This window comes from Salvia hispanica, chromosome 5, assembly GCF_029641045.1.
Source record: "Salvia hispanica isolate PSC_SH4W2 chromosome 5, Shi_PSC_v1, whole genome shotgun sequence".
In the NCBI taxonomy this organism is placed as follows: Eukaryota; Viridiplantae; Streptophyta; class Magnoliopsida; order Lamiales; family Lamiaceae; genus Salvia; species Salvia hispanica.
Genome location: NC_142696.1, coordinates 3712409 through 3721980, shown reverse-complemented (window position 1 = coordinate 3721980; position 9572 = coordinate 3712409). Strand labels below are relative to the sequence as shown.

Below are 9572 nucleotides of genomic sequence, written 5' to 3'. Positions count from 1 at the left end.
CTTCCATGGGTTTGGGAGGAACAATTATCTCGGGTTGAACCTTAGGCGAGATCTCCGGTGGTGTTTCCATCTCTATTTCCTCTTCTTCTTCGGGTTGAACAATAGCTTCCTTTCGGGCATAGAGGGACCCTCATAGCTTGTTCCACTCCTCAAATTAATTGCCTTGCACTCTTTTGGGTTAGGAATAGTGTTGCTTGGAAATTGCCCCGGTTGATGAATTTGACCCACAGTTTGAGCAATTTGACTCATTTGGTGCTCCAAGGCCCCCATTCTTGTAGCAACTTCTACCACCGCCGTCTCAACTTTATCAATCCTCTTGGTAGAGTGTTCCATAATCCCATTGGTCTTCTCCATCAAAGCTTTTAGAAGCTCATTGGTAACATCACTTGAAGACTTTGAAGTGCTAGGTGAATTGTTAACCCCACTTGGTTGAATAGCATTATTCGGATTCCCATACGAAAGATTTGGATGTGTATTGAAGGATGGACGATAATTACCACCCCCATTGTTGGGGCGATAATTGTAGAAGTTCCTTTGATTTCCTCCTTGATGCACATAATTAACATCCTCTACGGTAGGTTGAGGCTCTACATTGGGTGCCATCCCCAAACTTATGCTATCCACCTTTTGATTGAGAATCATCATTTGTTGGTTGAGGAGATTGAATGCATCCGAATCAACAACCGAAGCTACCGGCATAGAGCCATCTCGACCCGAGCTCCAACTCTTGCTAGTGTATGCAAGCCTTTGAAGCATCTTCTTGCACTCATCAACCCCTTTGTCCAAGAATGATCCCCCCGAACCAAAGTCTAGTTGACTTTTGATAAATTCCGAGCATCCATTATAGAAAAGGCTCACTTGATGGCCCGGAGACAACCCATGGTTAGGACACTTCTTCAACAAAGCATTGAATCTCTCCCATGCTTCGAACATAGACTCTTGGCTCTTCATTTTAAAGTGGGAGATCTCCGCTTGTAGGTTGAGAGTAGAGCTAAGAGGGAAGAACCTCTCCAAGAACTTTTTGGCGAAGTCGTCCCAACTTATAACCGAGCCCGGCTCAAGGTTATCAAACCAATCTCTAGCATATCCCGTCAATGAGAAAGGGAATAGCCTAAGCTTGATTGTATCTTCGGGAACCCCATTAAGCTTGGTAGTGTTGGCAATCTCCAAGAATTTGGCTAAGTGCATATTAGGATCCTCCGTGGGCCTTCCCGAGAAAACATGTTGCTCCACAAATTGGATCAATGCCGTCTTCAACTCAAAGTTGTTGGCATTCACTCTCGGATCAATGGGTGGCATTGGGATATTAACGTTCCCAAATGCATTTCTAACCGGTGCATCTCTTCTCCTTTCCTCCTCTCTTTCCCTTCTCATCTCCTCCATTTGTTGTTGTAGTTGGAGGATGATTTGGTCTTGATTAAGGGGAGGTGGAGGTGGAGATGGTACTTCCTCGTTGTTCCCATTTGGATTTTCCATTGGCTCAACTAGATGTTGAGCTCGTGCTCTCCTCCTTCGTCCTCCTCTTCCTCTATTGGCGGCTTCTATCTCTAAATTAATCGGCTCAAGGGGTAAATGCCTTGAGCGCGTGAGCATAAAAACCTACACAACACAAGAGAGGAAACAAAGGAAAATTAGAGCTAAACTAGAAAACTAAACTAAATAAAGCAAGTAAATGTCTAAACTAGTATTCTCTATTTTATCTCAATATCAAACACAAAAGCAAATTAGTCCCCGGCAACGGCGCCAAAAACTTGACTCATGCTAAACTTGCAATCAAAATGTCACCCACAAGTGTATGGGGGTATGTAGCACGTGGCAAGTTAAAATTATCGATCCTCGAAGACTAAGTGCCGGCTTGAGTACTACGATGCAATTTAGAACACTATCTAGACTATTAGAAGGGGTTTTTTTGGTTTTTCTACACTAAGATCAAAGAACAAGTAAGAAATTAAGAGCAAAAGGAAATTAAGACAAGAAAAAGGATAGTTTTCACTCAAGTTGGAAAGATAGGGATATTGATCCGTTGGTATGGATCACGGGTGTTCACCTAGGGATCATGCTCATCTAAATGGTCTTATGTGTGGCTAGGAAGGTCGGGTTAATTGGTTAGACCCCCTCTCGGGTGCACCTAACACGTTGATCGGCCTCTAAGGTCGGAGTCTCCTCCCTACACTTCGAAACCGACTCCTACAACCTACGGACCCAAGCCCTCTCTCTAGCTATGTCTCTCTCGAGCACATACAACGCACGGAGTTGTTGGTCATTTAACTATCTAATTAAGCATCTTTCAACGACAATAATTAGAATAAGACATATCAAACTGGTAGCTAATCAATTGGATAATGAAAAAGCACAACAACCAACAAAACCATCACATAAGACATAGATAAGCATAAATCAAGATTTAGCCCATGAATTCCATACAAACTTCACCAATATCCCTAATAAGAACTTAGCTACTCATAATGGAAGCTAAGACAAAAGAAAATACAAAAACTTCAAAGGAAAACATAGTAAGAAAAGGTAATAGAACTCCCTAATGTAGACTTGATGTTGGGGAGGATCTTTCTTCTTCAATCTCTTGAAGATGGAAGCCTCCTTGCCTTCAATGACTTGTATCTCTCGATTTTTTCTCTCAATTTGTCGTGGGGAAGGTTAGGGTTCTAAATTGAGTTAGAACCCCTTTTATACTCGGAGTGAAAATCAGGACAAATTAGCAAACACCCGGTCGGGTGATTTGTAGGTGATAAAACACCCGACCGGGTTTTCTTCCCAAAGCCCGCTATTTTGCAAAACACCCGACCGGGTTTTCCGAGAAATGGAAAACACCCGGTCGGGTTTTCCTCCTGGAGTCCACAAGGCTACTTCAAAACACCCGACCGGGTTTTCCGAGAAATGGAAAACACCCGGTCGGGTCTTCCTCCTGGAGTGGCTACTTCAAAACACCCGACCGGGTTTTCCGAGAAATGGAAAACACCCGGTCGGGTTTTCCTCCTGGAGAACTCCTCGAATTTCAGCTTCGGCTCGTTTCAACCTGTTTTCATCACAAAACTACGACAAACCCATCAACTCACCTAATTAGTGTATATGCGGTGAAAAAAACTTGTATTTAACATCTTAAACCATCAAAAGCACTCTTTAATCACCCATAAAACAAGCCTAAAATATAAGTTTGTCACCACTACACCAATTTGACGTGACCAATGCATTCTTACATGGGGAGCTGTCAAAACCTATATACATGGAGGCACCACCCGGCTTTACATGAGAGTTTGAAGGAGGAAAGGTCTGCAAACTGAAGAAGACCTTATATGGGCTCAAACAGTCACCTAGAGTATGGTTTAGGAGATTCACAGTAGTGATGAAGAAGTATGGGTACAAGCAGAACAACTCCGACCACACTATTCCTGAAGAAGTGAGAAGGGAAGATTACATGCTTGATTATTTATGTGGATGATATGATACTTACATGAGATGATGCAAATGAGATTGATCAGTTAAGAAAAAATTTGTTTGCAGAATTTCAGATGAAGGACTTGGGCTTGCTCAAGTATATTTTGGGGATAGAGGTATTAAGGTCAAGAAAGAGAATCTTCATCGGCCAGAGAAAATATGTGCTCGACTTATTGGCAGAAACATGATTGTTACATTGCAAGTCAGCCGACACCCCTATGGTAGAATCACAGACTGTAGATAGTTGAAGGGGCTGAGTCAACTCCCTGAATAAGGTATCTGGTTGGAAAACTAATTTACATATCCCATACCAGGCCTGACATCACTTATGCTGTGGGAGTGGTCAGTCAGTTCATGCATGCAACTCAAGCAGCTCACTAGGAAGCAGCCCTGAGGATAGTTTGATATCTAAAGGGGACATCGGGACATGGGATTATGTTTGAAAAACATGGGCACCTTGAAATTCATGGTTTCACGGATGCTGATTGGGCTGGAAATCCGAATGATAGAAAGTCGACTGCTGGCTACTTTACCTTTGTAGGAGGGAATCTTGTCACTTGGCAGAGCAAAAAGCAGAAAGTGATAGCCTTGTCAAGTGTTGAAGCAGAGTTTTGAGGGATTAGGAGTGGGCTAACCGAGATCCTGTGGTTAAAAAAGCTAATGACGGAATTGAGCATGAACTCACAAAAGTCATGCAAATTGTTCTGCGATAACAAGGCAGCAATCAGCATTTCTGAGAACCCAGTTCAACATGATCGGATGAAGCATGTCGAGGTGGATCGACACTTCATCAAGGACAACATAGAAGCCAAGATAGTAGAACTTCCCTTCGTGAAGTCTGAGGGTCAATTGGCAGATATCCTAACCAAGGCTGTGGACTCAAGAAGCTTCTGCGAAGTATTGGGCAAGTTAAGAATGGGTGATCTCATTGCTTAACTTTAGGGGGAGTGTTGGAAAGTGTTGGAAAGAGAGACAACATTAATATGCCGCCCAACATTCATTATGGAGAGTTCCTAAGTGGTGCATTATTCCAAAACTTTGTAGAGTACCAATTTACATTTATTGATGTACTAGAATGTTCTCCTTCACCCTATAAATACTAGGGTCATGAACTTTTGAAATATACAAGTTGAATGAATAAAATTCTTCCTTTCTACAATTTACTCTTTTAACATGTTGGATTACTAGACTCGGATTTCAAATGTTAAATGTAGTAATATGGCAAAATAGTGATGGACCAAATTGTATGCGTAAAAATAACTCATTAATGGCTTACTCAATAATGACAGACAGAAGTATATATTGTGCACAGCCCCTTTGTAATCATGTTACATGTACTCCTTGTAATACTATAACTTTTTATGTTTTGTTGTTAATTGTAAAATTTCGTATGCATTAGTACAATTTAATCGCACTAAGGTGATTTTAGTTCATTCTTAAGTAGTTAAAAGACTTAAAATGGAGACGACAGTCAACTGGTCTGGAAACAGGTATTAGTAGTTTGTATGGAAATAGGTATTAGTAGTTTGTATGCCTAAGTATGAAAAGAGGAATCAAATAAAACTCGAAGTTGGATAGTTAGCGAATTAACTATGTATCAGTTCGCTGCTTATTGGTTAACTGAGATTTCTGTTACTGGTTTTGAGTGTGTTTCGTTATCATTTACTCCTATAATTGACAAATTGATCTGTTATGATCAAAAAATTGAAAATAAATAAGATTTTGTTACTGATTTCGAGTGTGTTTCGTTATCAATTTTAAAACTTATAGTTGAAAAATCGATCGGTTATAACCAAAAAATTGAAAATAAATGAGATTTTGGTGCTGTTTTGAGTGTGATTTATAATCAATAACGGATTTTATATAACAGTGAAATATACTCTCCCCGTTCCACAAAATAGTCTCTTTTTTGTCACTCTTTCCCCGCGCCATGAAATTAGGAACATGCAACTTTTTGTTTGTTTTCGATTAACACAATAGATGGGGGTGGGGTGGGGGGGAAGATGGAAGATGTGGAAATGGGAGAGGGATGTGGAGTTTTTTTTTAATTTAATATTCCATCTTTTTCTTAAAATGAAAACTTTGAAATTCACACGAATTTTAAAGTAAAATTGATATTTAAGAGAGATGAAGAGAAAAAATGAATAAAGTATTATACTTTGAAATAATTCCATTGTTTTCGTATACTATTGGTATTTTAATTGATCTTATTTGTTTTTTTCAGTCGAAAATTAAAATACACAAAATATGAAACGGGGAAAAAAGTTGCGGTGGATTTTGGGACTCATACTATTGCAGATACTAAATGCCGACGTGGCAAATTTTGGGGATGGGGCACTATTGTTGATAACCTAAGCCCAATAGGTAGTTTCTGCGGGCACTACGACGGGCTAACTAGTGCGCTTCTAGTTAAGAAATATATGAGGAGTGTTATATTACTAACTCAATACCTAATTGCAAACTACTACTAAATAATAGTTATTAGATATTCAAATTAAGGGCCAAGATCATCAACCAAGAAATATCAATATTATCAATAAAAAACGTCAATAAAGCTATAAGATTAGTTCCATAAAATATCAATAGGGGTATTAATGTCAATTAACTACATGTTTAGTTATAACTAACTTTTAAAAGAAACCCCAAAACTTTAAATTCATATAACATATATCAAATTAAAGATAATTTTATAAGGATTCCAACGATATCATATATGCATATGTTCCAACGTCAAAATCTGAAAAAAAATTCAAAAATTTTTCAATTTTTTCGTAAAGCAGAAATGTCAACATACTATATAAAATATGTCAATATAATACCTGTAGAATGTCAATATAAGCAATGTGTTAACATTCTTAAAGCATCGTGTTGACATTCTCAAAGCATTGTGTTGATATTTCCGAAACACTATATTGACATTTTCATCTAAAACCCTAATTTGGCGTTTTTTTAATCTTTTTTTTATTAATAAAAATGAAAATTACACGTGGCAAATTGTAGACCACACATTTTCTAAAATCCTATGGCCTTAAATTAGTTGTAGTTAGCAATTAAATGATGAGTTAGCAATTGATCACTCCCCTATACTTGTGATGTCTAAGCCCAACCGTGAATATTTAATTTTTATATATTTATATTCATTTTACTACGGTATATTACTGCCTCACTAATTGAAATACGTGAAATCCCAAATGGAATAACTAGATGGTAGGGATGTTAATAAGCCCCAAAAATAAAAAGATTAAAGTTACATTTCTGAGTTCAAAATAATTAAAAAAATTATTGATCTGGAGAATAGATAGCACTAGGTCAATAGATTGGCTCAGTCACTTTGTGAGTTGGTCCGATTAATTCAAATTTTACTTATTACATTGTTATTGTTGATATTTGAATTTGATAATGTGTATTCATTTTCTTCAATAACTAATATGCATCAAATTATTCTCTCATACGATGTAACTTATTGGTTATCATAAAATCTAATTTCATTCATGTGGAAATACTTGTCTTATTCAATTCAAATTTAAATGTTTGAATTTGAGAAAGCACGATCTAATTTCGTTATAAGACCATCTCCAACAGTACTGCAAAACTTAAAATGTAGTAGAATAATACCTCCAACAGTACTGCAAAACCAATCCCATTATAGGTTTTTAAAGAAAAAATACATATCTTTAGGTTTGCACTAAAAGTATACCAAAAATCTTTTCAGATTTTGTTTTATTACATTTAAGTCCAAATCATTTTATATTTATCTAACCTAAGAAAGAAAAGGGAAGAAAGAGGGGAAGGGAGAGAAGTAAAAATACACAGAAACAAAAACTTACCGACACTGTTCCAGCGGCTAGAAGAAGAAGATAGAAAAAAACCTAATTTTATTCTATTAATATTTGGTTGGTAATTAATTAGTGGACTGGCGCATATTAGTATATACACATGTTATTATTAGTTAAAAAGCTACACACGTTTTTTTTTTCTAAATTAACAAATAGAAATATTATGCCTATTAATATTGATTAGTTATGCTTTATTAAATTTCTACATAATTTGATAGCTTTTAAATTTTAATATTAAGAATTGATTTATTTTAGTTTAAAAAATTGACAAAAAAATATTTAATTTTAAACTAATATTATGCCTAATGCATAATATCAAACTATATATGTTATCAAGTACTATAACAAACAACGGTTAAACATTAATAATTAAAACGATACCTAATGTATATACTTGTGGTATATTTAAATAAAGTTTAATTTTGAATTTTAGTTAACCTATTTATACCTTTTGATAACTTTTGTAGTACTAGTATTTTTTTTATTTAATAAATAATAGATTTCATATATAGTTATATTAATTAATAAATCTTATCATATTATTTAATTTAATTTAAGTTATTGATAAGTGTCATAAGGTTAGTGTGTAATTTAGATAAAACATATATGTATGATTGAAAAGTATAAAAAGTTAGTGGGTGAGGAATATTCTTTTGGGTTTGATTTTGGGTAAATGGTTGGAGCAAAATTAATATTTATGACTCGTTTGATACAAAAGATGGGATATGAGAAGATATGTAAAACAAGATAAGAAATACGGGCTTCATGTCAAGATATGCAAAGATATGTTTTTTTTCCGTTGTTGTTTGATAGAAAAGAAATTATCTAAATTTGTATTGTATATTAAATAACATGGCTTAACTTGACAAATTGGTGAGATACATAAACAAGGTTAATGTTATAATTTTGGTAAGATTAGATAGGGCCCTGGTCTTATATTAGGCTTTGAGTTAAGCTTAACTATGATATCAAACAATTAGAAATGTCCATATATAATTCTCTATCTTGGTATTACTAACTTATTAAACATGTTAGTGTGAGATTTACACTAAAATAAGTTTGAGTTTAGTGGAAGGGTTGGAGATGCTCTTAGAAGTACTTGTAGTTAATTAAGAAAAGTCTTACATGTTATTTATTCCTAAATATTCCAAGCCCAATAGATTGTTGGATACTATATTGAAAATCCTTGGTTCCCAAGAATCTCATAGAATAATTTTTAAAAAATTTATTGCACAAAATTAATCAGTGATACTCTCTATGTGCTTTAAATATAGCAAGTTTTGAAATGGAATGAGTTTTGGCATAATCGATAAAGAGAGATAAGATAAAAAGAATTTAATGATAGAAGTAGTGTTTTATGTGAGAGTTAGAGAGCTAATGGCCAAGGCCAAAAGTCTCGAAATCATTTTTTCATTGAGACCAAGAAGTAGTGTTATAGTCAAAATCATTTTATCTTTGATGATGATCCACCCGAACCAAAAGTACTATCAAAGTGTATCTCATTTTTTTGATAAATTTCTTCCTCAACTCAACTACTTTCTATTTTGGAGTATAAAATTTGATTCAAATGGTTCATTGATTTCTAGATCTTTTATGACAAGATTTCAAAAATTTTATTTCTTGTTATTTAGATTTGACTAAACTTAAGTTTCATCCTCCATATTACTCCTCTAAAAAAAAAATTGAAACCACCCATCATGTTTATTTTAATTTACTTACTATTTCAACAACTTCATAAGATGTGACTGATTTCTTTTGGTATAAAAATTAAACAAGTAATATCCACTCCATCCGCGAATAGGAGTCCTATTTTTTTCGGTACGGATTTTAAAAAATGTTAAAAAAAGTGGACGGAAGAAAGTTAGTGGAATATAGACCCCACTTGTATATATTAGTTTTAAATGATATGCGAGTGTAACGAGTTCGTGGAATATAGACCCCACTTGTATATACTCCCTCTGTCCCACGTTACTTGAGTCATTTCTTTTTTGCACTCGTTTTGAAAAAATAATAATAAATAGTTAAAGTGGAGAGAAAGAAAAGTAAGAAAGAGAATAATGTAGAGAAGAGTTTAACTATAGTATTATCCTTTTTACTTTATTTTTTCTCCACTTTAACTACTTAATACTCCCTCCGTCCCAAGATAAGTGACTTGTATTCCTTTTCGGGGTGTCCCACTATAAGTGACCTATTTCCATTTTTAGCAAAAAGTCATCTCTCTTACTTTATTTTCCACCTACTTAATTCTCTATTCTCTCCTCTACTTTTCCCTCTCTCATACTT

The 9572-nt window shown here is 35.1% G+C and overlaps 1 non-coding gene and 1 pseudogene across 1 annotated transcript; one reads left to right on the top strand and one right to left on the bottom strand.

The window, feature by feature from the left end:
- Positions 1–362: 362 nt before the first annotated feature.
- On the bottom strand, positions 363–1383 carry LOC148924221 (uncharacterized; annotated as a pseudogene).
- LOC148924222 (small nucleolar RNA R71) lies at positions 875–981 on the top strand. Its single transcript, XR_016131900.1, has one exon. It is a non-coding gene; the product is annotated as a small nucleolar RNA R71 (small nucleolar RNA).
- Positions 1384–9572: the final 8189 nt, after the last annotated feature.